This window comes from Eschrichtius robustus, chromosome 18 (genome assembly GCF_028021215.1).
Source record: "Eschrichtius robustus isolate mEscRob2 chromosome 18, mEscRob2.pri, whole genome shotgun sequence".
In the NCBI taxonomy this organism is placed as follows: Eukaryota; Metazoa; Chordata; class Mammalia; order Artiodactyla; family Eschrichtiidae; genus Eschrichtius; species Eschrichtius robustus.
Window position 1 is genome coordinate 20,935,630 of NC_090841.1, and position 26,985 is coordinate 20,962,614.

The following is a 26,985-nucleotide window of genomic DNA, read 5'->3' on the forward strand; positions in this document are numbered from 1 at the left end:
ATGGAGGAGATGGCTGACCCTTCAAAGTTTGGGAGGATCTAACAGATGGCAACCTTGACGACCACATCATAGACTACTCAAGTTTTCTTGCACTAGGAATTTCTGAAATTAGCCTCTTCTTTCCCCTCCTTACTGCAACCGGCTTGGTCGTTTTATTTTTGCCAAGGCTTCTATCTAACTCTGAGGAAAATGAACATAATTACAAATCAATTGAGTTTTCTATTTGTGAGCTTCTCTGAGCAAAGAAGTGATAAGAGTAAAGATGGAAGCATTAGATTAAGAATGATCCTGAGGTTCTCTGGATTTCATTTTGCCTTCATAAACCCAATTCCCTTGATCAGGGGAAACCGTGACTTCAACTACAATATATAAAAGGAGCAAAACTTTTCCTCATGAGGATTGCCTTGCTAATGCCATGTGAGAAAAGAAAGTAGATGCTATTTATTCCTTGACCATCTTTAGCAGGTTAAAGTATATATTAGATAGAAAGTGTGAAAATGACTATTTTCACATTGTCATATGCTGACAAGCAAGCAAAGACACCGATTTAATTTTTTTCTTGTGCTCATTTCATTGCAGAAATATATTTGCAGCTCATAGAGTAATTTTGAAGTATCATGAGTGTAAATAAGATTTTTTTTTCCTCAAGGCTAAGCATGACCTTGTATTTTATGCACTATTACTTTTATAATAGAAGAGACAAGCTGTGTCCATTTATTTTGTCCTTTGCCTTCACAAACTGGGACACCACACATAGAACCTGAAACCAAATGCTTAGATCACTGGGTCCAACCTCATGCCTTCAGGCAGGTCAAAAAACCTACCTCCCTAGACAGTGCGGTTGAATAAGGCAGGTTTGAGGGACAGTGAAAATGATATATGTCACTATAGTTTTAAGTTGTATTTATCTGATCATATAGTATTCTGAGGATCTTTTCATGTTTATGAGCAAATTTATATTATGTTTTCTATGGTTGGCTGCTTATAGTTTTTGCTGTAGAATTTGGTGGTTATAAGCAAAAGCCTGGAGCCAAATATCTGGCTCTGTCCCCATAAGCTGTGTAACCTTGGGCAAGTTACTTAACCTCTCTGCACCTTCAGTTCCTGATGAATAAATGATAATAACAGTACGTATATTGTGAGGTTGCTTTAATGATTAAATAAATACAGCATTTGTGCCATAAATGTTAAGAGCTTACAACATCATTTGAACTCCTTTCTGTAAGGTTCTTGGACTTTTCCTAACATAAAATAGAAGAATTAACTTTTTGTCTGTATTTTCACTATCTATGTATTCCCAGTGTGTTGTCACTTGCCATTGTTTATAGTGGTTTTCCTTCCCCCCACATAGACTTTTATTTTTATATAATTTTATCTATAAATGTTCTTTTCTCCTTTACGGCTTCTGAGTTTTGAATCATTACTAAAATTGCCTTTCCCACTACAAAATTATAAGAGGAATTCTTCCATATTCTCTTCCATTATTTTTATGGTTTTGTTTTATACATTTAAGTCTTTGACCCATCCAGAATTTAACCTGTGGTTTAATTTTATTATTTCTACACAGCTACATATTATACCCCTTATTTCCCCCACTGATTTGATATGTCACCTTTAGTATGCTCAGTTCTCATGTATGTATTTGGGTTTATTTCTGGACTTTATGTTCTATTGATCAGTCTGTTCATTCACTTGCAGTATATTTTTAATTGAGGATATGTAATATGGCTTTTATTATCTCTTAAATCTAGTATTCCTTCATTGCTTTCTTTCAGACTTTTCCTGACCATTTTCATTTGCTTCTTTGAGTTTTTTTTAGGAATGAGCTTCTATCTAGTCCCAGAAAAGAAAATTTTATTAGAGCTGCATGTAACTTTTTAAGTCAACTTTCTAGACCTTTTTCCTGGCATACCTGTGTACTATTTTTGGTCTTGTTTATTTTTTGTGGTTTGTAAACAGCCTCAAATTCTATATGGAATAAAGTGAAAGTATATAAACAAATAAAACCTAAAATTTTAGCACTTAGGTTTAAAACATTTTGAATGCATGTTTAGGTCCAAAAGGAATGATAGTGAAATATGTATGTTGAGTATTCCTATCATAACATATCTTCTGGGGGAAAAAATGGCTTGGAAAAACACAAAATAAATTGGCTGAATAAAATGGGCTCAAAACCAGATGGTGTTCTGTTGCCCTTTAGAGTGGGCGACCTCCCTAACTCCACCGTCAGAAACAAATATATCTGCGGAGCCCACTTGGGAGTCTCTCCTCTAGGACCTTACAGGTTTATGCCCGAGTCCCTTACTGCCAGGAGTCAGCCTAGGAACTGGGTTTCAGATACTCATCATTGCAACCAGGACAGGAAAGGACTTGGGTTACCTGTTCTCTCTCCCACTGCTTAAGAGATCACATTGTAGGTGAGCATCTACCGAGATACAAAAAGAAACTTGGGAAGAATTAGTCTAACTCGCCTTTCCCTCAGTTTCTCTATCTTCTAATTTCTCTCCTGGGTGAAGTAAAATCGCCTCCCCTTTTTCCCCATCTTTTTTGTCCCTGCCACAATGCATTAGCGCATCAGAGGTCCAGGAAGGAGCTCTGGGCACTGCCGCAGCCTGCAGGGGAGCAGGTTGGTGTCCAGGAGCAGGGATGCTCACAGCCTTGGCGAGAGGGGCTGCTGGCCTTCCCTAGGGTGCTTCAGCGCCAGAGAGCTGCCAAGGAGCCAGCTGTCACTGTCACTGCCCTGAAACAAAGCCTCCGCAGGGCTGCCGCTCAGCCCACCGCCTTCTCTTGACCCCTGAGTGCAACGGTCCTGTCTCTTTCTGTACACGGGTGCAGGGAATTTGGGGACATCTCCCCCACCAGACCACCTCGCCTCATACTTAAGAACATAACATCACGACAAAGACTGTGCTCTTGGAGGATGTGTCCTTGGTTGTCCTTCAGGACACTGTCCCATCGGTAAGAGGAGGTTTACTGGCCTGGGCAGCTCAGAGCCTTCCAGAGTGACAGCTGACTTCTCTCTGCAGGGCAGACTCTAGCCATAGCCATGGGACTACGTGCTGAATAAAACAGCACTTAGTAGCATACACTCTCCGTGGCCACGGGAAACTGGTGGGCAAAATTAAGAAATGACCCAATGAAAAAGAAACGCTTTATCCTCTGTTAATTTGACCTTCGTCATAGACTGAGTTTCTTGGCTTTTGGTTCATCATTCTTCCAAGGAGGAGAAGTTAGAGGAGGAAGCACAGGGCTGGGACTCCTATTGCTTCTGGCCACTTAAAGCAGAGGACTAGCATCCACATATCGCCCCCTCCTGCCCTTGGACTGTGTCAGAAACTCACAAGCTCTGGAGGCATATACTTGCTCCAAATCTATCCATCCCTTTTGGGCCCGCAGGTAGGAATCTTCACTAAGTCAGGAGCGATAGCAGATCATCTGATCAATCTGTTATCACCCGCACCCTTTGTGCCCTGGTACCTGTTCTTTCAGTGGCCTAACAAAACGCCAACCCTGCACAACCGGACTTTACTGTTGCTGCGTTCTGTAACCAAGCGCTCCTGGAGAAAGTCACATGCTGTGAATCGGACACCACTTAGCTGTGGTTTGCAACCTTGCCTCGACTCTCATTGCTATCAATCCTTTGCTTCGTCCTTAGTGGATTTTTTCAAGTCTTTTTCCTATTCAAGTCTTCTTATCAACCCCGGGTGCCATTCTCTAAGCAGACCATCTTATTCCCTTTTGCCCTAAGAGGGGGCCATCAGGCGCAACTCGTTTTCTGTTTCTACTCCCACGTGCCAATTCCACTTTCAGTTCTCAACTTCCAAATGGGTATCCCAAGAAGACGCAGGTTCTTCCGTACTTTGTCTCTACCTCCTATCCCTCCCAGAAGAATCTTTCTTGACTTCTCTCCGTCTCCCTCCCTCTGATTTAATTCCCTCCGAAGATTCTACTCATTTGCTCCATTTTGTCACCTCTCGTTTATACCTCCAAGCACCATCCAGCTTTGACCTCCCTCCTTTTTACTGTTCTTCAAGGTCACTAAAACCTTCCTGATTCCCAGTTAAATCCAAAAGATTGTTTCTATTTTAATAATGTACTCAGGTAATACATGAATACATCCTCAAGGTGAGAAAGTCAAACGGCTCCAACTATAGGGAATAAAAGTGAACTTGCCCTTCTTCGCTCCCTATCTCTCCAGACCAGCACCCACAGGTACTGTGCAGACCTTGAACCTCTCTGTGACCGTTCAATGTAGAGCACAAGCAGGAGAGGAGTGAGTCTTGCCAAGCAAAGCCCCCTCAGTCCCCTTCTACTGGTATATCCTTCGACTCTAGGCTTGCATTTCAAGCTGTGCCCTCCAGACCCTGCTGACCTCTGCTGCAGTTTTTTCTTTCGTTTTGGCCCTTTCTTCAACTTCTACTTCTCTCTAAACCAGGTCCCATCTGCTGTCTTCCAGAGATTCCTCCATCATTTGTGAAATACTAACGAGTTGACATTTTCTTGGGTTGTTATAATTTATTCTGATCAATGTGCTTTATCTTTTTTAATCATTAAATGGAATTTTAGGAGGGAGTATAGACACATGGACACGTGCTTGAATACCATCTTGATCCAAATTTTATTTATACATATCATACCTTATCTACTACTCTTTTATGCATTTATTTGTGTGTATTGACATCTCCTCTTCAAAACTGTCTCCTTCCTCATCATCTTCTCCTCCCTCTCTGATCTGTTGCTTTTGTTAGCTCCTTTTTCCCTTATTCCTTATATGGTAGTGTTCTCTAGAGATCCATTCTCTACCTTATTTTTTCTCCTCCTTGCTTTTGCTGGGTCCTTTCCATTTCCATGGATTCAGCTCTTAGCAGAACACTGAGGAACTAACAAATCTGTGTTCCAGCCCACAGTGCTCCCCAGGGCTTAAGACTCCTGCATCCAACTATGTGCTGAGCGCTTCTAGCCAGAAGGCCCACGGGAACCCCAGTCTTACCAGATCAAAAGCTGTGCTCATCGTCTGCCATTCCTCCTCCTGAAATCTCAATCTCAGAACATGGCATTAATATCTGCTCAGTCACTCGATACCCAAAATCCCTCCCCTTTCTCACCTCCACACCTAAGCAATTGACTAGTCCTTTGGGTTTTTTGGTTTTTACTTGCTAGTTGTTTCATACATCAGCCTTCTCTCCTTTCATTCAGCCCCATCATGTGTCCTGTGATACTGCACACATTTCCCTGTCCACAGAATTTTGGGTTTTTTTGTTTGGTTTTTGCTGTCAGTCTCCACCTTGTCACCAAAGTCACCCTATGAAATAAAGGTTTAACTAAATCACTCTCTTGTTGGAAACCCCTGAATGACTTTGCTGCCGATGGATTGTAGATTCTTCAGTGAGAGACACAAGGCCCTGTAAGTATGCTCCCCATCCACACTTCCATTTCATCTCCCACCATATTTTGCCTCACATTTTCTTCTCCAGTTACAATAAACTGCCCCTAAATCCCACGTCATTTCACCTTAATTTTTGCATCTTCTGCTTCAAATGCCTTCTCATCTCCTTGCTTGACTAATTTCTACTATTCTTTCGGCACCACCTCCTCCAGGAAGCCTTCTTTTTTTTTTTTTTTTTTTTTTTTTTTAATTTGGAAACAACCAGCATTTTATTATCTTTCCAACTCTGTGGGTTGACTTGAGCTCCACTGGGTGCTTTCCTGCTCCATGTGTTGTTGGCTGGGCCTCTAGTCGACAATCTGGAGGCTTCTCTGAACTGGACATCTGCCATGGAGAGCTCACATGGCTGGTGGTTGATGCTGGCTGTCGGCTGGGAGCTGAGCTGGGGACAGACACTGAGTGTCTCGGGTCTCCTCTCCTCCAAGGAGCCCTGGGCTCCTCAGAGCATGGTGACTGTGTTCCAAGAAGGAGTGGAAGCTGCCAGGCTCAGGAAGCCTTCTCGATTTCTCCCTTTTCTCCAAGGATTAGGTATTTGCCCTGCTTGGAGTCTTCCACAACCTTTACATGTATTATCTTTTCACATATTATAATCATCTGTTTATTCCCTCACCGGATGAGTTCCCAGAGAAAACAAAAAAAATATATACTTCCTCTTAAGCCCAAGTTATATAATAGATAATGCCTATCCAAAAATTAATTTCTAGAGTCAGAGGCTGAAAGCATCTTTAAGAAACTTATTTCCTTGTGCACTTGGTTTCAGAAAGCTATTTTTAGATTGCTTTCCCCATACTCTATGAAAGCCTAACATTTATATAAAATAACTACTTTTATTTTTCTACTTAATACCAAGCATGTTGTGGTTATTATAAATGCCTAATTAGTAGGGTCTGTAAGAAAGATGTGGAATTTTTTCCCCACCAGATGGTGAGTTTTAGTTTGAGATTTTTAAGACCTATTTGGAAAGTGTGGGACAATTGTCCCACTCCTAAGCCCAGTTCTCTCATGTCAGAATCTACATAGCATCTCAGGGTAGTTTTCCATTGGCTGTTTTTTTTGTTTTTTTTTTTTTTAACTCATTATGAGAAGGCACGTAATGTGTCTCTTAGAGGCCTCATGGGTCTCCCAGGCAGAATCTCACCATTGCAGCTGGACATCAGTAGGGTCTCCACATTCTACAGTCCAGACATCAACTTTGCAAGTTCAGATTTTTCCCCTGCTTTGCCCAGGAATAATCACACTCTGGGAAGTTGACTTATACGAGTCAAATTCCAGTAAGCTGACTTATTTAATACATAGGTAATATATACCCATTTTCCTGGACCCATTCACTGGCCTGGGAGTCTCCTTCCTGCAGAACTCTCCAGAAAGAGAATGCAGGCAAAAGACATGATATAGCTTGATAAAGGATTGAGATATCAAAATATCCTTTAAAGGATGTCTAAATTCATCGAACTCTAACTGATGAGTTAGATGCCCTTTTCCACTCTAGGGATATTTGTCTTTAAATAAGCAAGACCGGTCGTCAAGAATCAGAACATCTTTCCCCTGGACAGCACTGAAAGAATGCTGAAGATTTCTTAGCTCTCGGACTCTTTCAATATTTCGTCTCAGTCATCAAAATAGTCCATTATATGTAAACGTTATGGCTCTAAGATTGCTTGCATTAGTCACGTTACAGGTGCTGGCTAAGAGAGGCACCTTGGAGTCTCGGATAAACAGGAAGATATGTTTTTATCAGATACATTTTCAAAACTTTCTTCTACAGAGTTGCTTCTAGGAAGAATTCTGCAGATGAAGAGTTTCATCCATTTTATTATGATCCTTCTTGATTTTAATTCTAGAAGGTGGCATCTTCTGATCTTGCCCTGTATTCTGCTCTCTTGCTTAGTGAGGGGTAACAGCCTTTGTTTTGGCCACAGGGTCCGGAAGCGTGAAGTATGCCGGTACTTTAAAATGTCTTCCTAAATTTAGTTTCTAATCTAGCCTCATATTTCTTATTTTTTTAATTAAAGCTTGACTTCAGGAGTTAGGACTGTTGGCTATGGTGGGGTGTAGAGGTGGATAGAAACTTCTTGCTCAATTCCTATTAGAATATGGCCATGACAACCTTTATGATAAGTTATCAATGCTTGCCATTATCTTAGATTTTTAAGACATTTCCAAAATTAGTTACATTTCTCTATATTCTACAGGATGGATTCTTTTTCATATTCCTATTCCTTTTTAACTCCCAGATGAACCATTGTAAAGGTTTATATGGGTGACCTTGTTTACAGGCTGTACTCAGATAATTAAAACATGACCAAGTTAATGCCCACTGTGTGTTTTATTCAAAGAAACCACCCAGTTTTTACATTTGATATAGGAACTTTGGAAACCACCCAGTTGACATAGAAACCAAAAGTCTGTCTACTCAGGGGTTCTCTTTTTTCCTCTAATACAGCAATTAACCCACCTATTGGGTAAGGGCTGTTGCTTATTAAACTTTTTGTTTCATCCATGAAAGATATTCAAGCCTGTCTGGAAGAAAGCTGATCTCCATTTATTGTTTGTCTTTGGCACACTGGTTATTTTGTCTATTTCTGTTTTAGGCCCTGGTTTCTGAACCCCTGGTAGATGTCCATGATGTACCACAAACCATGTACCTGTGGTTTCTCTACTTAAAGGGAAAGGAGGGATGCCTTTTATGTTTCTCAGCTACCCCAACTCTCCAACATCTCCCCATACAAGAGTCTGTCAGCGTTCTGTTGCAGCTCCAACCATTCTATTCAGGCATCATCATTCTTAGATGTGCACTGAGCCATCATGCTTTGGATGGTTGGGATGCAGAGATAACAACCCTGCCCTTCTATCAGTGTGTTTAACTGACATGCTCCCCAGATATACTTGAAGACAGCATCCCGGTTGGTTTTGTCTCCTAAAGACATCTATCTGACCCATATAAGATGGGAATAAAGTCTAGATTTAACCACATATAGGCACTCAATTATGCCTGTTGATTGAATAAATAAAAGGAATGAATGAACAAAGAAAGGAGGGAAAAAAGAAGAGGATGGGAAAATAAAGGGAGGAAGAGAAACAGGGTTTCCTAGAAGCCCTTGTAATTTTTCCCTGATAGCAAGTCATCTTTAGAAGGTCCACCTGTGCCCATTTTGCATCTGGGGGCGTCACCTGGCAAAGGACAGCAAATGAAAATTTACAAGAACATCTCGATCGTAGCTTCTCTAGTATTTTCACAGATTTAATGTCTGTTTCCATAGAAACAGCTTTGGCAAGGCTCGTCATAGAAGCTAAGAATGAGAGACACATACCATGAAAATTTCACATTCTAACTTCAAGCAAAGCTAACTCATGGTTTTGTCTTTTCAATAACTTAGTGCTTTAAACTCAGCATCAGAGAGCCTTATTAAGAAATAGTTTCATTACATTAATGAGGGTTTCATTTTTGACTGTTTATGTATATCATTATAGTGAAAGCCATGACAGGAGCAGTGTTACTAGGGAATGTCCTCGGGGGAGTGGAGAACTTTGGGATTCCGGGTATGGCCTTCAGAACGAAGTCTCCACCAGCCACCCTTTTCCTCAGGGAATGGTCTTAGCCAGCACTTGCTCACCTGCCTGTTTTGTTTTCTTCACGTTTGGCTAAACCATTTATAAGTGTTAGAGAAAACTGAGTGAAAGACTCAAAGATAAACAGTGAACTAGTTCTCTAAGCATCCCTCATAACCACTCTCAGACCAGTTTCTGAAACAATGTGAAAGACACAAAAATAATGACCCGTCACTGAAGACCGTTTCACCCTTGGATGAGAAACTATTGCTGTGAAGGATGACTTTTCTCTAAGGAAACAATGGAATTGTGTTAGAATCACAGGAAAGTGCATATTCTTAGGGCCCACTCCCAGATAATCTGATTCAGGAGAAACCAAGGGGAAGCCCAAGAATTGGTGTGCACCAAGAAGCACTGTCTAAACTATCAGTTTAGAATTGGGATGGACTTTTTAATGTCTATTCTCATGGATTGCCTCACATATGCACTTTCTAAAATTTCAGATAAGTACATTGCACGTACCCTTGTTTGCAACGAACCAATGACAGTGTTGCACAGAGCTATCAACCCATGCAGTAGACCATACTGGGTTTTTAACCTCTCAGGTGCAGGGAGGGGTCATGTCTTATCGTCTTTGATTCACTCATCACTAGCACAGTAGGCACTTGATAAATGCTGGCAAAACTGACCATTAATGAGCCAATCCTGATTTCCTCAACCAGGTGCATTGGCCTTGACTCTTTATAATCTTTTATCTTTGATTTAAAAATCTACATTTAAGAACGGTTTTCATTCCAAACTGGTCAAGGTAACAAGGTACCTTCTCACGTTTCAAAGAGTACCATGATATTTTAAAGCTATCATTGCACATCATGAACATTAACAGAATTGAAGAGGAAGAAATAAAAGATACAACTGAAGTGACTTCCCTGGACGTCTTTTGAAATCATAAGACTTATGTGGGATTTGTCTAGAATTAAATTACATTTTGATAATCCTTTCCGGCTCTATAATATTTTCTACTGTTAGGTCTCAATACCTAAGATTGTCAGCAAGCCGCTGAACAAACAGGCTTTTGTTCTGGTACAGAGGGATTCTATTTCGACCTTCAGAATTATGCTTAGAGCAAGTTGGGTGTCAAGATACCGAGAAAGGCACTGAAACCTCTTACTGGCCTGACCAAGACAGGTGGTGTTATCTCCAACTCCCATCCATTTGCCTACCTGGAGAGTTTACTAACATTTTGTAATTATTGATATTTTGAAATAGAGTTGGTTTTGGTCAATAAATCACAGACCCTATTGAGAGAATAATATTAGTTTATGGGCTTTTAACAGATTTTTCACAAGCTATGAAATACGAATCAGGTTGCATTTATATATCTTTAGAAAGCTTTTTCTGCGTTAAGCTTCTAGCACGCAGAAAAGTCTAATTACTGATCAGCTGAAATAATTCTCACAATGTAAAATATCCTAAAAGTTAAAGGAGGAGAGAAGGGATGATGGGTTTGGTTAATTTAGTATTAACAGCAATAAGCTAACAACATTTTGAAGATGAGTCTTCCAGCACCAAGCTCCTCTGGTATAATACATTGTCATGCACGTGCAGCACCGGATTAGAGCAGCGTATTAAGACCCAGGCAACCCGGGCTACTATCCGGCTTTCTTCAGAATACAGGCTGTGTATATGTTTCCTCACTTGTAAAATGAGTTTGGACTACCAATTTCCTAACTCTATAGTCCTATAGTTATATAAAAGGAACCCTGAAGTCTTGGCATTAAATGAGACTATTTCGTGAGATCCCAAGCAACACTTAATTGGGGTTTAACTTATAACACCTTTAAACCACTGATTTAACTCTACTGTCATTAATTGTAGCCCAATTTAGACGTAAGCCTTCGGACTAAAATTGAATATAATTGATACAGCTCCAGGATAAAGAGAATCTAGTTCAAAACACCAGCATTACTTTGCACGATAGGTAATTACTAGAGAGAGAAAGTATTGAGCCCACCAATATATTTCACTTTTCCTTTTTTGAAAACAATTAGAGCAACAGCATTAGAAATATTTTATTCCTAGAACTGTTTTTGTTTTGACTCCCACATAAAATGTATTTTAGCAAAGATATTATATATGCTATTCTATATTCTGATACATCATATAATGTATTAATGTGTTTTTATTTTTCCATACGGGCTTCATAATTATGATTTTAATGGCTACAAGTTATTCCCTCATGTTGACATATGATAGTCTATTAGCCATTTTCCCAAGTCTGTTTCTAGTTTTGACTAATAAAGTAGTGTATTCAAAACAGTAGTTTGGCATATAATTTGATCTTATTCTATCCCTACAGTAGTCTATTTGTCCTTTTAGTTTCACTTGCCTATAATTACCTCAGATATATTTACTTTGGTCCCAGTAATTTTACTTTTTCAGTTTTAAAAATCCCTTGACCGATTTAGAAGCTAAATTATTTAAAAGTCACAAATGAAAGGTATGTACATTTACACAAATTATGGTTAAATAACAAATTTGCCATTTTCAGTATACAATTTAGGAGTATTATATTCATAATCTTATGCAACCATTACCATTGTCTATTTCTAGGCTTATCACCCCAAACAGAAACCCTGACCATTAAACAATTATTCCCCATTCCCTCCTTCCCCAGCCCCTGGTAGCCTCCAATCTACTTTGGATGTGAATTTATCCATTCTAGGTATTTCACGTTAAGTAAAACTTTGTCCTTTTTTGTCTGGTTTATTTCACTTGTCATGTTTTCAAGGTTCATCTATATTATAGCACGCTATCAGAACTTTATGCCTTTTTATAGCTGAATAGTCCATTGCATGTACATTTTATCTGTTGGACAGTTGAGTTCTTTCCATCCTTCAGCTATTGTGAATGATGCTGTAATGAACACTGGCCTACAAGGATCTGTCTGAGTCCCATTTTCAATTTTCGGAATTTACTGAGGAATGTAGTTGCTGGGTCATATGACAATTTTATGTTTAGTTTTTGAGGAACTGCCAAACTATTTTCCACAGTAACTGTGCATTTTTCCATTCCCACCAGTAATGTACAAGGATTCCAGTTTCTCTGCATCATCGCCAAAGCTTGTTCTTTTTTGTTTGTTATAGCCATCCTAGTAGGTGTAAAGTGTTATCTCACTGTGGCTTTGATTCGCATTTCCCTAATGATTAGTGTTATTTCATATGCTCATTGACCTTTGCGTATCTTCTTTGAAGAAATGTCTATTCAAGTCCTTTGTCCATTTTAATTAGAATGTTTGAGTTTTAGGAATTCTTTATGTATCCTGGATATTCAACCTTTGTCAGATACAATTTGCAAGTATTTTCTCCCATTCTATGGCTTGTCATTTTACTTTCTTGATAGTGTTCTTTGATGCACAAGAGTTTAATTTTGATGAAGTCCAATTTTTTCTTCTGTTGCTTGTGCTTTTGGTGTCAGCGCTGTTCTTTGAATCTAGTTTCCCTTTTTACTCCCTTCCAATTCCTTAAAGTGACTTTATCACCTCAAGTATTACTGTTCAATAGTAATCCAACAATAGTTATCTGAGAATAAAAAAGTAGACTTGCAAAAAGTGTTTTTCCTATAATTATTTTAAAATATTTTAAAGTATTGAAATTTCTATGTGACAATGTTAAAAGCTGAGAATAATTTTTCCATCTTTAGAAATGGCAGTCCTCCAGTTGTTAGTGAATGTAGATTACTTTATAAGCCCTTTTGGATATTTCAAGGATGAATAGCCACCCTAGACTTCCTTGGGGAAGTGCCTGAAGATAAATGATATAAATTCTGTATGAAGGATAAAATAGAAACTCGGTCAAATATAGGGAATTTAAGGTACACTCCCTGTGAGTAGTCTCTCTCAAAGAACTAGGTATAATAGTTATACATCTTTAAAGGTGCAGTTCCCTAATTTAAGGGGAAAAAAATCCAATGATGATATTTTAGGGAAGTGTTAGTTTGTAATTTCTTGAGTAGGAGTTTGCTTTTGGTCATATGGTCAATTCCTCCAAATACATGTTCTGAATAGTTTTGTTCTTAGCCATGCCTTCACCCTCAAAGACCTTGTACAAACGTTCAGTCTCAATACCAAGCTGTCAGAGTTTTGCCTTCCATTTCATCTTCAAGCTGCATTTCCAGCCACACAAACACATTCAGTAATTCCATTCAGCTTGACTCTCTGCCCTGGCTCTGGCAGCATCGCACATCCAAGAAAGCTGAGTGTTCAGATTATTCAAATGTTATGTGCTCCCTGAAGTCTGACCTCTTTAGGGAAAACACATCCCCATACCTTTAGAGAGATGGGGGAAAAAAATTTGTTTGAATATGGAAACAGAGTTTCCACTGATAATATAAACTTGTGAACTTAACAGACTGACTAGGTTCCCAGTTGCCTAAGGAAACCAGCTACTTAAGAATTGACCCCCTCTCTGCAGCAGTGCTGAGACAGTTGATGAACTATTTCCTACGTTATCTGGGTATTTTGTACTCAATCAGGACAAAGTTAAAATTTAGACTTCAGGAAATTCTTCAATTATTTGTTTATAAGGTATATCATCATTTCTTACATTCCTTTAACTATTCCCTTGGTCTAACAAAATTGCTAACAAAATTCATTCAAAAAGCGCACATGAAGATTGAAGGGTGCATCTTAGATTTTACTTTACTTGCAAGGTAACAGGTCAGCCTGCCACAGTTTCATGGATGCTGGCAGATGACATGAGACTCTTGGACCAGAGATTCCCGGCAGTAACAGCCAGAGTATCATCATTTTCTTGTGCTGGTTGCCTGAGCCCTGTTTCACACAGGGCAATGCCAAGGGAGCCACAGTAGATTGCACAGAGAAAAGGAATCTGAGTGTAACAAACCCAAATCCTTTATGATAAGCAGTAAGCAACCTCCCCCTTTGCTTCAGATGGATACACTATATCATCCAAGGTTGTTCACTATTCAGACATCCTTGAAAAGATACTCTGGAGAAATGGCAACTCAAAGTTCCATGAAGAATTGTCTCCACAATTTTATAATACATCATATTCATATTAGTACCAGGCTCTGTCATAATGTTGATATAAATCCATAAATGGTAGACTGTAGAATAAGACATTCAAATTGAAAATGGCCCCTTCCCCGAGACTGGGAATTTGTTAAGATTTGGGGGTTAGCCTTCACTTTCCAGGATGAAGGTCAGCTGTAACCAGCTTGTAGAATAGATATATTTTAGATATAAGATATATGCCAGATAAACTTTATGTCTACTACATGATTAGCATATAGTAAGCATTTTAAGAATATGCTGTTGTCATTGTTATTAGTTCCAGGCAAGGGTCAACAACTAGTTTTTTTTTTTTTTTTAAACATCTTTATTGAAGTATAATTGCCTTACAATGGTGTGTTAGCTTCTGCTTTATAACAAAGTGAATCAGTTATACACGTACAATATGTTCCCATTTCTCTTCCCTCTTGCATCTCCCTCCCTCCCACCCTCCCCATCCCACCCCTCTAGGTGGTCACAAAGCACCGAGCTGATCTCCCTGTGCTATGCGGCTGCTTCCCACTAGCTATCTATTTTACGTTTGGTAGTGTATATATGTCCATGACACTCTCTTACCCTGTCACATCTCACCCCACCCCCTCCCCATATCCTCAAGTCCATTCTCTAGTAGGTCTGTGTCTTTATTCCCGTCTTGCCACTAGGTTCTTCATGGCCTTTTTTTTTTTTTTTTTTTTCCTTAGATTCCGTATATATGTGTTAGCATACTGTATTTGTTTTTCTCTTTCTGACTTACTTCACTCTGTATGACAGACTCTAACTCCATCCACCTCATTACAAATACCTCCATTTCATTTCTTTTTATGGCTGAGTAATATTCCATTGTATATATGTGCCACATCTTCTTTATCCATTCATCTGTCGATGGACATTTAGGTTGCTTCCATGTCCTGGCTATTGTAAATAGAGCAACAACTAGTTTTTAGTTTCCTATTTTCCTGTTTCTGGACTCAATTTGGAAAGTTCTTCCCAAGATAGGTACATGTTCTATTAGGTACATGTTCTATTGCCTCATTTGCTTTACGCCTTTGCTCAAATGCTTATTTCTTGTGAGGCCTACCCTGATCTCCCCAGAGAAGTTATCACATTCTCTCCCATCTATTCCCCATCCATTTTATCCATTTTCCCCCTCTACCTTATTTTATTAGCTTCTATTATATTATTTACTTATGTTTTATCTTCAGCTGAAATGAAAGTTCCATGAGGGTAGGGGTTTGTAGTCTACCTCACTGATGATTCTCCAGCCCCACATACTATACCAAGCCCAAGAGTCGGTGCTCAATAAATTTGTTAAATGAGAACTAGCTCAAGGAGACTACGTAGCTAGTCAGGATTTCATAATTAAGAAGGCAGAATTTGTCAAATGCACGTCTTCTGACTTGAAGTCCATGACTATTTCCACTGTGCAGCAGTGTCTTTCCTCAGCCTCTCCCTACCCTAAGGCCTTTAGGCAGGTCTAGGGTGGCTCTGCCCAAGAGCTGAGAGACCCCAGGAAAAGGAGGGAAGCAGAGAAAGGAGAACTGTGAGGCCAGGCTAAGGCTGAAGGACGGGTCAGCTTCATAGGTAAGCACATCAGGAAGCGGATCACCTGATCCAACTGTATCTGTGTGAGCCGGCCTCCTGGGTTAATAACACAGATGCATTTCTCTGAGCCCTGGAAGTGTGAACTGTCAGAAGTCTAATCTCTCCAAGTCAGGACTGCTCAGAGTAATAAACACCTTATAGAGAATTTTAATCTACAAAGCAATTTATAAAACTCTTACAAATGAATCCTCTTAGGATTCCCAGGATGTGGGCAAGATAAAGACAGCAGAACTTGAAAATAATGAAGACAGCAAAAAGGTCTCATGAGATGGCTGGAGGGAGCCCAGAAAAGCTTACCTTGTTCTGAGCACCCACACGTTCCCACTGCTGCTAACAACTTTTAGGGGTGCTTCAACTTTGGTCTGTGTATCCTCCAGTCAGTGATAAATGTTGATGAGCATTCCATACTTCAGATTTATCCGCCCCCTGGCCCCAATAGCACAGGTTGTGTATATACATACACGTACCCATATATACATATGCTCTAAGTAAATGACCCCAAAATGTTTTTGCCTTGAATCCAATAGTTCTGAACTGTAAAGATAGCCACTAGACATGTCTATTGCTATTTAAAGATCCTATCTCCCTTGATGATGGCATTTCAAAGGGTTAGCTCCCTGGTCCTTGGGAAAGACATTCCTCGTTGTAAGACTTGCAAGAGGCTTTTTAAAAGATTTTAAGCCCAAAGCCAGAGAAAGAATTTACAACTTTACAAAAGAAAATGCTCTAAGAGAAGGGAAGGGAATGTCTCTTGCCTTATTTTTAATAAGGAGTATTTGTCCTCTTGCTTTGAATTTGTATTTGCCCTTAGAGTCTATACAAGTAATATGCTAACTCAAAGTTGTATAACCATGTATAATGTGACTTTATTTGATTAATTGCTGGGAAAATAAGTCTGAATTAAAGAACCTAAGTTACAGATTTTAAAAGAAACTTTTACTCTCAAACGTACATGGTAAAACAGGGTTATACCAAAGAGACTGTCAGTATAGAGGTCCTTGATATTTCTTTGAGGATTAAATTGAAAACTTGTATAATTAGTGATTTAAGTCATTTACACGGAAATGACCAACAAGTGCTTTAAAGCATTCTACTCTTTTAAGTTAATATTTCCACCAATAACTTGTTTTATTTGTAGAACAAATGTCACTTTATAAGTAGCACCAGTATTTTTCTACATAGTCCAAAATAGGGATATTCAAATAAAGTGTTGTAATGAACCAAGCAAAGAACTTAATTTTCCTTGGGTGCATTGCCTTACTATAGTTCTTTGCCTCATGTGTTGTGCTGTTGAAAATGTGGCATATAACAATCATGTGCTCTCACCAACTTCCACTATAACTTACGAAAACTAACCCCCTATACTACTTTATTAAAAAGTTCGATTTCAGTACTTGATAAGATTCACAATCAAGAAAGCCATACCATTATTTACGTCAAGGAAAAGTCAGCTGTGGTCGATGTACTCTGTATATTTCATTCTCATAAAACGCCTTCATGGTAATCAACTGGTCACAAAGGTGCCAAAATTGTTTATATACTCATTAATACATATACCTATTAACCCAGTTAATTTGTAGATGAACACTTGCGTGTTTAAACCACCATAGGTTTGATTCATTATTCAACAGAATTCAGAGGTGTGAGCTATGTAAGTAAAGACCTTTTAGTAACTTTTCAGTGGCTTCCCATCTCCCTTAGGATGACTGTGAAATGCTTTCGTTAGGCTTAAATGCTAAATAAGTCCATCTGCCCTCAGGCACCTGCCCATTTCTCCACCCTCACTTCACCTCCCTTGCACCTTATCTCCCTTAGGACCTGCCTACTCTTCCCCCCGTTACTAGACTCTTTGGCTTCAGGGTTGAAATATCATTTCCGATCCCACCCACCCTTCACTTCACTTCTTACTCTTCCTGTAAGTCTTGCCTCCAAGTTCTGTAAAGTGGAGTATTTTACCAGCGAAGTTCTTACCAATTAGAGGACACTCTTAAGAGTTAACTGACCCAACAGATGTTGTAAGTTGTCTTACAAAGACTTCATTTAATAGGAGTCACTAACAACTGCATCTCCCAATCAAGGGTCAGCCAGTTTTTATTTCCCCATTTCTCTTTCCTATTTGGGTGGTTTCTCTTTGGGGGCCTCTGTGTCCCTCAGAGCCACCCTGGATCTATCCCAAAGTTCTACAGTACTTTTTTTCCCTGCTAATTTTCCTTGTCCTGCTTATATTTTATTAAACTTGATAGTATAGTTTGCCTTCCCTAATACATTAATTTGCATAGAGCGTATCTTACACAGTGCTTACCTCTATTCTTAGATTGTGGTACCTACAGAATAGGCCCTTAATGACTGAACACACAGGGGGGAAAAAAATGTTTTTTCAAGGAGCTACTTGCTGTGAGTCATCTCCTCTAAAGTGTGAAATGCTTAAATTGATTGGTTCAAAACCGTATGCATTGCCTATATACTGTGCACCAGCTGCTGGGTCGAAGTACGCTTACAGAAGGTACGATAATTTGATTCATTGTAATAGTCAAATCTGACAAGGAACTTCTTCGCTGTCGTCTGGTTCTCTATTTTGCATGTTTGCACAGAGGTCATTTTGAAGTCCGCAGCTAATTTCTTATGTCAGAAATTAGTAGGATCCTGCCCCAACTCCCAGGAACTAAAGGGCAGGCAACAGCCAGACAGTCTATTTTTGTCTTCTAAAGGGGGGTTGTCCCCACATGTATCCAGTATTCCTCATTACCTTGGGCTCTTTGGCAATAGGTAAAGGCATAAAACAAACTGATTTCAGTTCGGTAATTAGTGATCCAGGAAGTCTGGGCAATAGAGTAAGCCAGAGAAGGAACCTCCTATTCAGAGTTGTAAGAGAGGCACAAATGGGCTTTTCCACCTCTGCAAAGTAGCACTTGGAGGAGGGGAAATTTCTCCAAAATAATTCATTCCATCTGCTTCAGCCCCTACAGGACTTCTATTTGGGATAAGGTTTTAGTTGATAAGAGCTAATGGGTTCTAAGTTATCACCCCTTCCAGAAATGGGTGCATTTTAAGTAGAGATTGCCAGAAAGATCAAGACGTGCAATATAAAGAAATGAATCTGTGATGGGAAAATGTGGGGAAGGTGGGAGAGACAATTTGAAAACAGACCTTTCTATGTCTCCCAAACTATATCACAAGGGCAAGTTTACTCCTTGGCCCACAGCTGATTGAGGATGGGGGAGGGGTGGTGGAAGGAGCTGTGTTGGTATTTGTCACTGGGTCATGTGTCTAGAGGTACTGAAAATTTAATAATGGTTTTGGGGATAAGGGAAGGACATTTTTCACAATCTAAAAGTACGTCAGTGAGAAGGAAGCTGCTTAGGAGAAAAAATAAAATAAAATCATATCCTTTGGAATCCCAAACTCCAAGTTTCAGAAATGCTAACACTCAATAGGATTTCATCTTATTCTCCTTTTCTTGCTTCTAAGCTTTTCTCCTCCATTTGGCTCTGAACCTGGTTGCTTTCTTCATTTTATCCTTTTGGTTCAGTTTCCTACCAGCTGTTATGAAATGACTAGGTCCTTTTAAAGGGATAAATTCCTATTTTCCCACTTGGTTTCCCATTTCTGCCTACAACAAAAACATCTGGTGATTCTAATATTAAGTAATCAACCTTTTCTACATGGTGATTAAAAGATACATATCTGAATTTGCATTCATTTGTAGAAATTCTTCCTGGGAGCCATTCATTTTTCATCAAGCTCCCTGTGCTTTTCATTACTTCCTTCCATCTCCCTGTGGTCAACCTGCCTGAGTAAGCAGCTCTATTTCACTCCAATCTCTTGCTCGGCAAATGTAAAACCATTAGCACATGTTAATAATAGTAACCCATCAGACTTCATTATTTCGGTAATGGAATCTGTCAAGGTCAGCCACTGATAGCTGTTAATGACCACTTTGTTAACAAATAGGGGGTAACTGCAACAATATTCATTTTAAGCAAATAAAATATGTTCTGATTAAGAATTCATTCTGCCCGGTTTGAATCCAATTAAGCCCGCTTCTGGAGAAAGGCTCACTCAGGATCTCTCTGCTTAAGAATATAGTCATAGAGACAACATAGTATAAGTTGGACTTCTTTCCATAAAGCTCTTCCTCTCTTTGGAAGCAGTAGAGCTTTCCTTCATCCAAAAGAAAATCAAGGAGCTCGCTCTGCAATCCTCCTTTGCCACAGACCTCCCCATCTCAGGCCCGAACACAAACCTACACCCACACACCCTCCCCCCAGTTTACCATAACTGGCACCATGGTTTTGCTTTAATTTGTTCACGTTGCCATTGGGGATTTCTGAATTAGTATGGAGGTTTCCATGTATTATATAGCAACATAAAGTAGACTTAGACCTCAGATTAGAAGTCCAGCCAGGGGAACAGTCAAAATATTTAGTACCCTTTATGACACAGACACCAACCCAGGACCCTATAGTACGGTGAGAGACAAATATGTAAACAAAATATAATTTGAAGCAGATAAAAGTGCTATGAACGAACAGGACATAGTACCACGATAGTAATAATGGTAACTAATTAGAGAAGATGTTCAGGAAAAGCTTTTCTGACCATTTTTATTTCAGCTGAAACTTGGAAACTGAGTAGCCATACAGTAACATCTTGAGGCCTTGGACAAATTACTAAAAACCTTTGTGTCTGATTATTTGGGAAAGAAAAATGCCTGTAGATACTAAGTTATAGTAGTATTTTCTTTTTCCCTGCATGTTGAGTATTGCTGTCTCCTTAGAGAAAAGCAGTTTTTCAGCGTGAAATAATTCCTGAGCCTTAATATTGAGAGAAAAGGCTAATGTGACATCACTACAAATACTTTACTGCAGATCAAAGTTACAATTGTTTCTTGTAGTGAACAAAAATTCCAGTCTTTTAAACAACTCATGGCTCCAGTAGAATGAAGAACCAAGGGTTATGGCCCATCTATCCTGCTTTTCTCAATAGCTGCTCCTTCCCTTCACCCATCTTGTCTAACTTATCAAGTGGCCAAGTCAGAACCCTGAGCATCATTCTTGCCATTTTCCTTGCCTCCCAGAGTCCACGGTCATGTCTATTATTTCTGTTGCCTCAATATCACCTGATTTCATTCCTTTTTCTCCATCCCCTCTGCCTTGGCATTCATCTGAGACTTTACCTTTTGACAGGAATCGTGCTATATTTCTCTAAAGTGGTCTGACTTATTCCCATTTCTAGTTCATGCTCATGTTAGTGCCCAGTCTAATTTGTAAAGCACAAATATAACCAGGTCTATCCTCTGCCTAGAATCTTATTGGCTCCTTCCTAGTTCCTTGTGCATAAAGGCATGACATGGAAGGCTTATCAAGAATTATTCTCACAGGATGGCGGCCACCATGAAGAAGCCGGCTGCAGAAGATGTCAATGTTACTTTTGAAGATCAACAAAAGATAAACAGATTTGCACAGAATACAAGTAGAATCACAGAGCTGAAGGAAGAAATAGAAGTAAAAGAAGAAACAACTCCAGAATTTAGAAGATGTTTGTGAGGACATCATGCTTGCAGACAACGATTGCTTAATGATACCTTATCAGATTTGTGATGTTTCCATTAGCCATTCTGAAGAAGAAACACAAGAAATATTAGAAGCAGCAAAGAAAAATTTGCAAGAAGAAACCGACGCCTTAGAATCCAGAATGGAATCAATTCAGCGGGTGTTAGCAGATTTGAAAGTACAGTTATATGCAAAATATGGGAGTAACATAAACCTTGAAGCTAATGAAAGTTAAACATTTCATAATACTTTTTAAAATGTTTAATAAACTGGAATATTCTTTAAAATGATAATTTCCCTTCTCCAAATGATGTGGAAAGCAAAACTTTTTTTTTTTTTAATTTTCATTTATTTAATGGAAACTTGCCTATTTTCAGGTCTTGCTTATTTATATTTTTAAAAGAAGACAATATTCATCTATGTATTTTGCATAACAATTATATCAAGTGTAGGGGCTTTGTCCCCACTGCTGTCTGTCACTTTCTCACCCTGTGTACTGCATCAGCCTCTTTACTGGTCTAGTTCCCTTCTGATCCATTTTCCACACTGCCGGACCTTTCATCCGATCATTTCCATTCTCCGCCTTAAATCATTTAATGGCTGCCCATCGCCCTGAGGATGAAGTTAAAACTTCTCCAAATGGCTCACAAGGCCCTTCAAGATATAGCTCTTGCATACTTCTTCAGACTCATCTCTCTCTGGAGGATCCTTACCTCATATTGAATGACTTTCAGTTCTTATTATGGGCTGTGCTTTCTTGTCTCTAGGGAATGTATCCAATTTGTCTGGATAAAGCCTTATTTTTGAGGTCTCAGTTTTTGATCCCTTTCTACAGAAAGTTTTCTTGATCTGTCCCCATATCCAAGTGCCCTTCTGTGCTCCTCATTGTACCCTGAAACTGCTGCTACCCTAGGATGTATTACCCTGTCAGTAATGCCTTCTACTGAACTGTAAACTCTGATGTCGGGGACTGTTTCGGCCAAGGTGTATCCTTGGTGCTCATCATCATGCCTGACACTTAGGAGACATTCAAAAATTATTTTCCCCATGAATGATAAGTAGTTAGATAATGATATCCCTTTAACCTAAGTTACAAGCCTTTTCATAAGAAACCCTGATCCCAGGATGAAAGTACTGTGAGACAGCATATATAAGAACCACCATACTAGATGTACCAGTAGCCCCATTCGCCCTAGTATTTTGTACTAAGAGTTGAACAGGCTTCATTAGAGAAGCGCAAGCTGATCTTACCTTTCACACACTTTAAGGTATATATAAGACTCGTACTGACTTAACAGATCGATACTCCATAAGGTAGAGGGCTAGCCAAGCCCCACATCCATTTAGAAGACTCATTTCTATTCAAAACCCTGCTGCAATTTTTATCTCTTGAGTTTCATAAGCTCATAGTGAGTGAAGTAACATTCCTACGTCTTTACTGCCTACCTGTCTTTGTTGGGAAAAAGAGAGGTTAAGTAATTCGGTGTATTGAGAATTCGCTGGAAAGATAAATGCAAACACTAGGTGCAACTTTATTTCAAGTCTTTTCTAAATTGCCTATTAGGTTGATTAGAAAGCCATGAGGGATTACTGTTTTGCTTTATTTTAATGAGGGATTTTTACAGAGAAAAACTGTTCAAATTGGGTACTCCTATAAGGAGAATGAGAATCATCTTGGCAGGACACAAATGCCTGAATCTTGTTCTTAACCCACTGTTTAGAACACTGTCAGTTTGCCAAGAGAAATGTATAACCAGAGGATGAAGCAGGACAAAGGATCGTTCTACCTCTTTTGTCCTAAATCCAATCTCTTATCTTGAATATCAAGAATATACCAGCAAGGAAGAGTTGTAAGTATCAGATGGTGGTAGCCAGAGGAAAGACCCTTTGCCCCAGTGCCCAGGGTTGTTTAAGACCTTTGGTAACTCTTACTCCTAGAGCCTCCACCCATATCATCTTAAACATGTACGTTCAATGTGGCATATTAATGTAGCCAGGTCAGCTCTGATCGTTAGATGTTACATGGTATCGACACTTAGATGTTTATTTTGAAAAGGTTACATATATGTGTTTTGGATTTTTGCTAGATCTTAAAATTTTCATAGGCCCTTCAGAACACCAAAAGGTCCCCACCTGCCACCCCACCTCAGACCTTTTTAGGGAAAGCAAGCTTTGGAGTTCTGTCCCCTGTTATAGTTTGTCTGGCTACATGTAATAAAGAGCACCCGCAGACGCAGAAGCAGAAGCCAAAGAAAAAGGCGGCCAGGGTATCTCCCAGCTGGGAGCCCCTTCACACTCCAGACAAGGGAAGAAGTGGAAATGCGAGGCAGCCCCCCAGCCCGCCCTAATGAGATCTACTTAGGGTCTCACACAAGAAAAATGTTAGGTTGGATCATGTGAAACTGTACTTTCTGAAGGTCAGAGGTGGCTAACTATCGGCCTTTTCATGTTTCAACCGAATAAGTCAGTTGAGTGTCCTCGAATCTGACCGACCCACAGCGTCACTTCTCCGGGGAGGCAGAGTGAAGGAAAGAGGGTGTACTAGCTTCCTAGGCCGCCATACCAAAATGCCACAGACTGGGGGACTCAGACAGGAATGTATTGTTTCACAGTTCTGGAGGCTAGAAGGCCGAAATTAAAGCATCGGCAGGGTTGGCTCCTTCTGCAGCCTGTGAGGGAGAATCTGCTCCGAGCCTCTCTCCCAACTTCTGGCGTTTTGCTGACAATCCTTTGCATTCGTCGTCTTGATAGATGCACCACCCAACTTCTACCTTAACCGTCATGTAATGCTATCCCTGTGTGTTTCTCTCTGCACCCTAATTTCCCCTTTTTATAAGGTCACCAGTCATACTGGCTTAGGGCTCATTCTCATGACCTTATTTCAACTTGATCATCAACAAAAACTATTTTCAAAGAAGGTCACGTTCACAGATGCTGGGAATTAGGACTTCAACATCTTTTCCAGGAATACTCTTCAACTAAAACCGGGGCTTGCGGATGGCTGGCAGGGGGGAGTGGGACGTAATCTACGATCTTAACCAAACGCTGTGATCTGTTTTTCCCTTAACCAAATGTTAATTATATGATCACGTCCCTGAACCTAGGGAGTCTCTGCTGACTTCTTTTATTAGTGACGTACACCATAAAATCCCCGGGAAAAGTTCAGCCTAGAAAGAGTTGAAGTCAGGTAGGGCCAGACCTGGAAGAGTGATAGTTTATTCTAATAGAGGCTAAAAAAAAAAAGAAAAGAAAAGACAAGGAAGAAAAACAGACCACTAGCGGAATTCCTGACAATAAAAGGCAATTCTAGCAGCTTCTACCTCAAGCCAGTACAAGCCTGAAATGAGCTAAATTGTATGAGCTCTATTATGTGCCCCTCTTGTAGGCTAACAGAGGAGTCTAATTAACTAAGTTTTAACAGAGTCTAAAAGCAATCGTAACAGAAGAGAGTACTAAAGGTATGGCTCACAACCACGGAGGAATACCTAAGCCTTTGATATTTGTAACACCACCTACTAGATGATTCTCTTATTCTCAGAGCATTGATCCTCCCGTCACACATCAGTTAATGAACGTTTCTGTCCTACTCACACCACAAGAGTTCAAGTTCAGCTAACATCTGTGAGCATCTCCTAAACGATGCCACTGGGGGCCTTGCCACTTTCTCTCATTTAATCCTCACAACAGCTCTGAGGGATAAACTTTGTTAGGAAAGAATCAAATCCCAGACTTGACACTGTGTCCAGAGCCCTCCCCCTACAATCTGATAATGTTCTGAAGGAAAATATACGTGCTGCTGATGACCAGGACCCTTCTGGCTTAGTTCCTCAGGCTGGTTTCCCTTTAGTCTTCCAGGTTTAAAAGTAAAGAAGGGCCTCCAGGTGCTATTACAAAGGCAGATTCACTGGGACTGCAGACTACCTCTTCTAAACCTAACAGAAGAGGAGAATTGGGGAATCGGAGAACTAGCATAAAAGCTATGAAAAACCTCTAGGAAAACAGAAGGTGATCAGGTCCACACGTGGGAGACACATAACCCAGAGGGGAAAAGTGCCGAGAGCCACAGACAGTGCAGTGGGCTTCCCCTTAGAGCCACTGCCCTTGGCCGGGACTGCTTGCCTGGTGACCAAACAGAGAAACAGAAACCTTGGCTGGTACCTCCTCCAGCCGGTGGGCTAAGTTCAGGCCAGGGCTGCAGATCTCGGCCTTCGCAGCACATAAGAATCACCTGTGGAGTTTTAAAACCTTCTGTCCTAGGCCTCACCTGGGGCTCAAAGTCAGACTATAGGTTCAGTCCAGGTGTCAGTATTTTAAAGCTCCGAGGTGATTCCAACGTGCTCCGAGGTCGAGAACCGCCGAATCAAAGCACGGGGAAAGGGGAGAAGCAGCCAGCTGGCCCCCGAGCTTTCTCTCCTCCTGGTCCTCCCAGCCCAAGGGATAGGGGATTGGGAGCTAGAGCAGCAGTCCACGCAGGTGCCGTGCAGGCATCCAGGCAGGGTGTGGGCAAATGGGGGACCTTTGAGCCCACCTTTTAATGCTAGAGGTCCTCTGCCCTAAGGTCCATCCTCCCCCCCCAAATAGAATCACCAGGAGGCACACAGGCTAGGGCGTGCGCTGTAAAACCCCTTCTCCTGCTGAACACAATCAGCTGTGGCAGCTTAAATCCTCAGAACAAACTCAAGAAAAAATACTTAGGCCTAAAAAAAATAAAATAAATAAAAAATAAAAAAAAAATACTTAGGCCTATGAGAAGCAAATCTATAAAGGAAATACTAGTAGCCCAACGTTTACCTGACCATTCAGAAGTACCACACCATACAAAGGAACAATAACAACCACACAGATTGACGCAGGCAGCAACACTGGATGCAAAAAAGATAACATAAGAATTCCCAAGACCTTTAGGACAAAAAAGCCTTAAACTGTTATAGACAAAATAATAAGACTTAGCCAGTTAAAAAGATACAACATGTTCATATTGGGATAATTTAACATCGTAAATTGCAGAACTAAGATGTTAGTTTCCCCCAAAATTAAACCCACAGTTTCAATTCAAATATCAAAAGGATTTGAGGAACTCGACAAAGTTCTCGTAAACGTTTATGGGAGAACAAGTCCATCACATCCGTAGCTTGTATGAGGAAGAGGAAGGACCAAGGACAAAAGGCAGGGCTTCTGTCCCCCAGTCTCATGCTTATTTCACCCCACATGGCTACAGCTGTGAATTGCACTTTAACAACAATAAATAAAGGTGAAAAGCAAGGCTGCTTTTCATATTGTGGAACAGTTTTCTTCCTCACAGGAAGGTTTAAAAGTTCATACATGAGCTTGGATGGCATCAAACCTCATCAAGTTTTGAAGAGTTTGCCGGGTGAATCTCACTCCAAATGAACAAAGGCAATGCCATCAAAACAGTGGGAGCAGAGGACGCTGTGTACAAGCAAAGGCTGGAGAGGCCCCACTCTCTGACTGACCCCCTGAATGTGCCTACTTACAGCAACACCCAAGTATCAGAGAAGGAACCCGTCCAGGCAATGTGTGTTCCCTTCCTGTTGCTGCAGTAACAATTATCACAAACTTAAGCAACACTTCTGTCAACTTAAAAAAACACACACAAATGTGTTACCTTCAAGTCTAGTTAGAAGTCCAAAATAGGTCTTACCGGGCCAAGTCAAGACATCAGCAGGGCTGCGTTCCTTCCAGGGGCTGGGGGAGAAAGCATCACCTTGCCCTCTCCAGCTTCCAGAGTCCACCGGCCGCCATCT

At 40.2% G+C, this 26,985-nt stretch overlaps 1 protein-coding gene and 1 pseudogene across 2 annotated transcripts in view; both read left to right on the plus strand.

The window, feature by feature from the left end:
* The window catches only part of HTR2A (5-hydroxytryptamine receptor 2A), a 60,448-nt gene that overhangs the window by 12,190 nt on the left and 21,273 nt on the right, over positions 1-26,985 (plus strand). The window lies entirely within an intron of this gene.
* Positions 21,050-21,455, plus strand: LOC137752195 (prefoldin subunit 4 pseudogene; annotated as a pseudogene).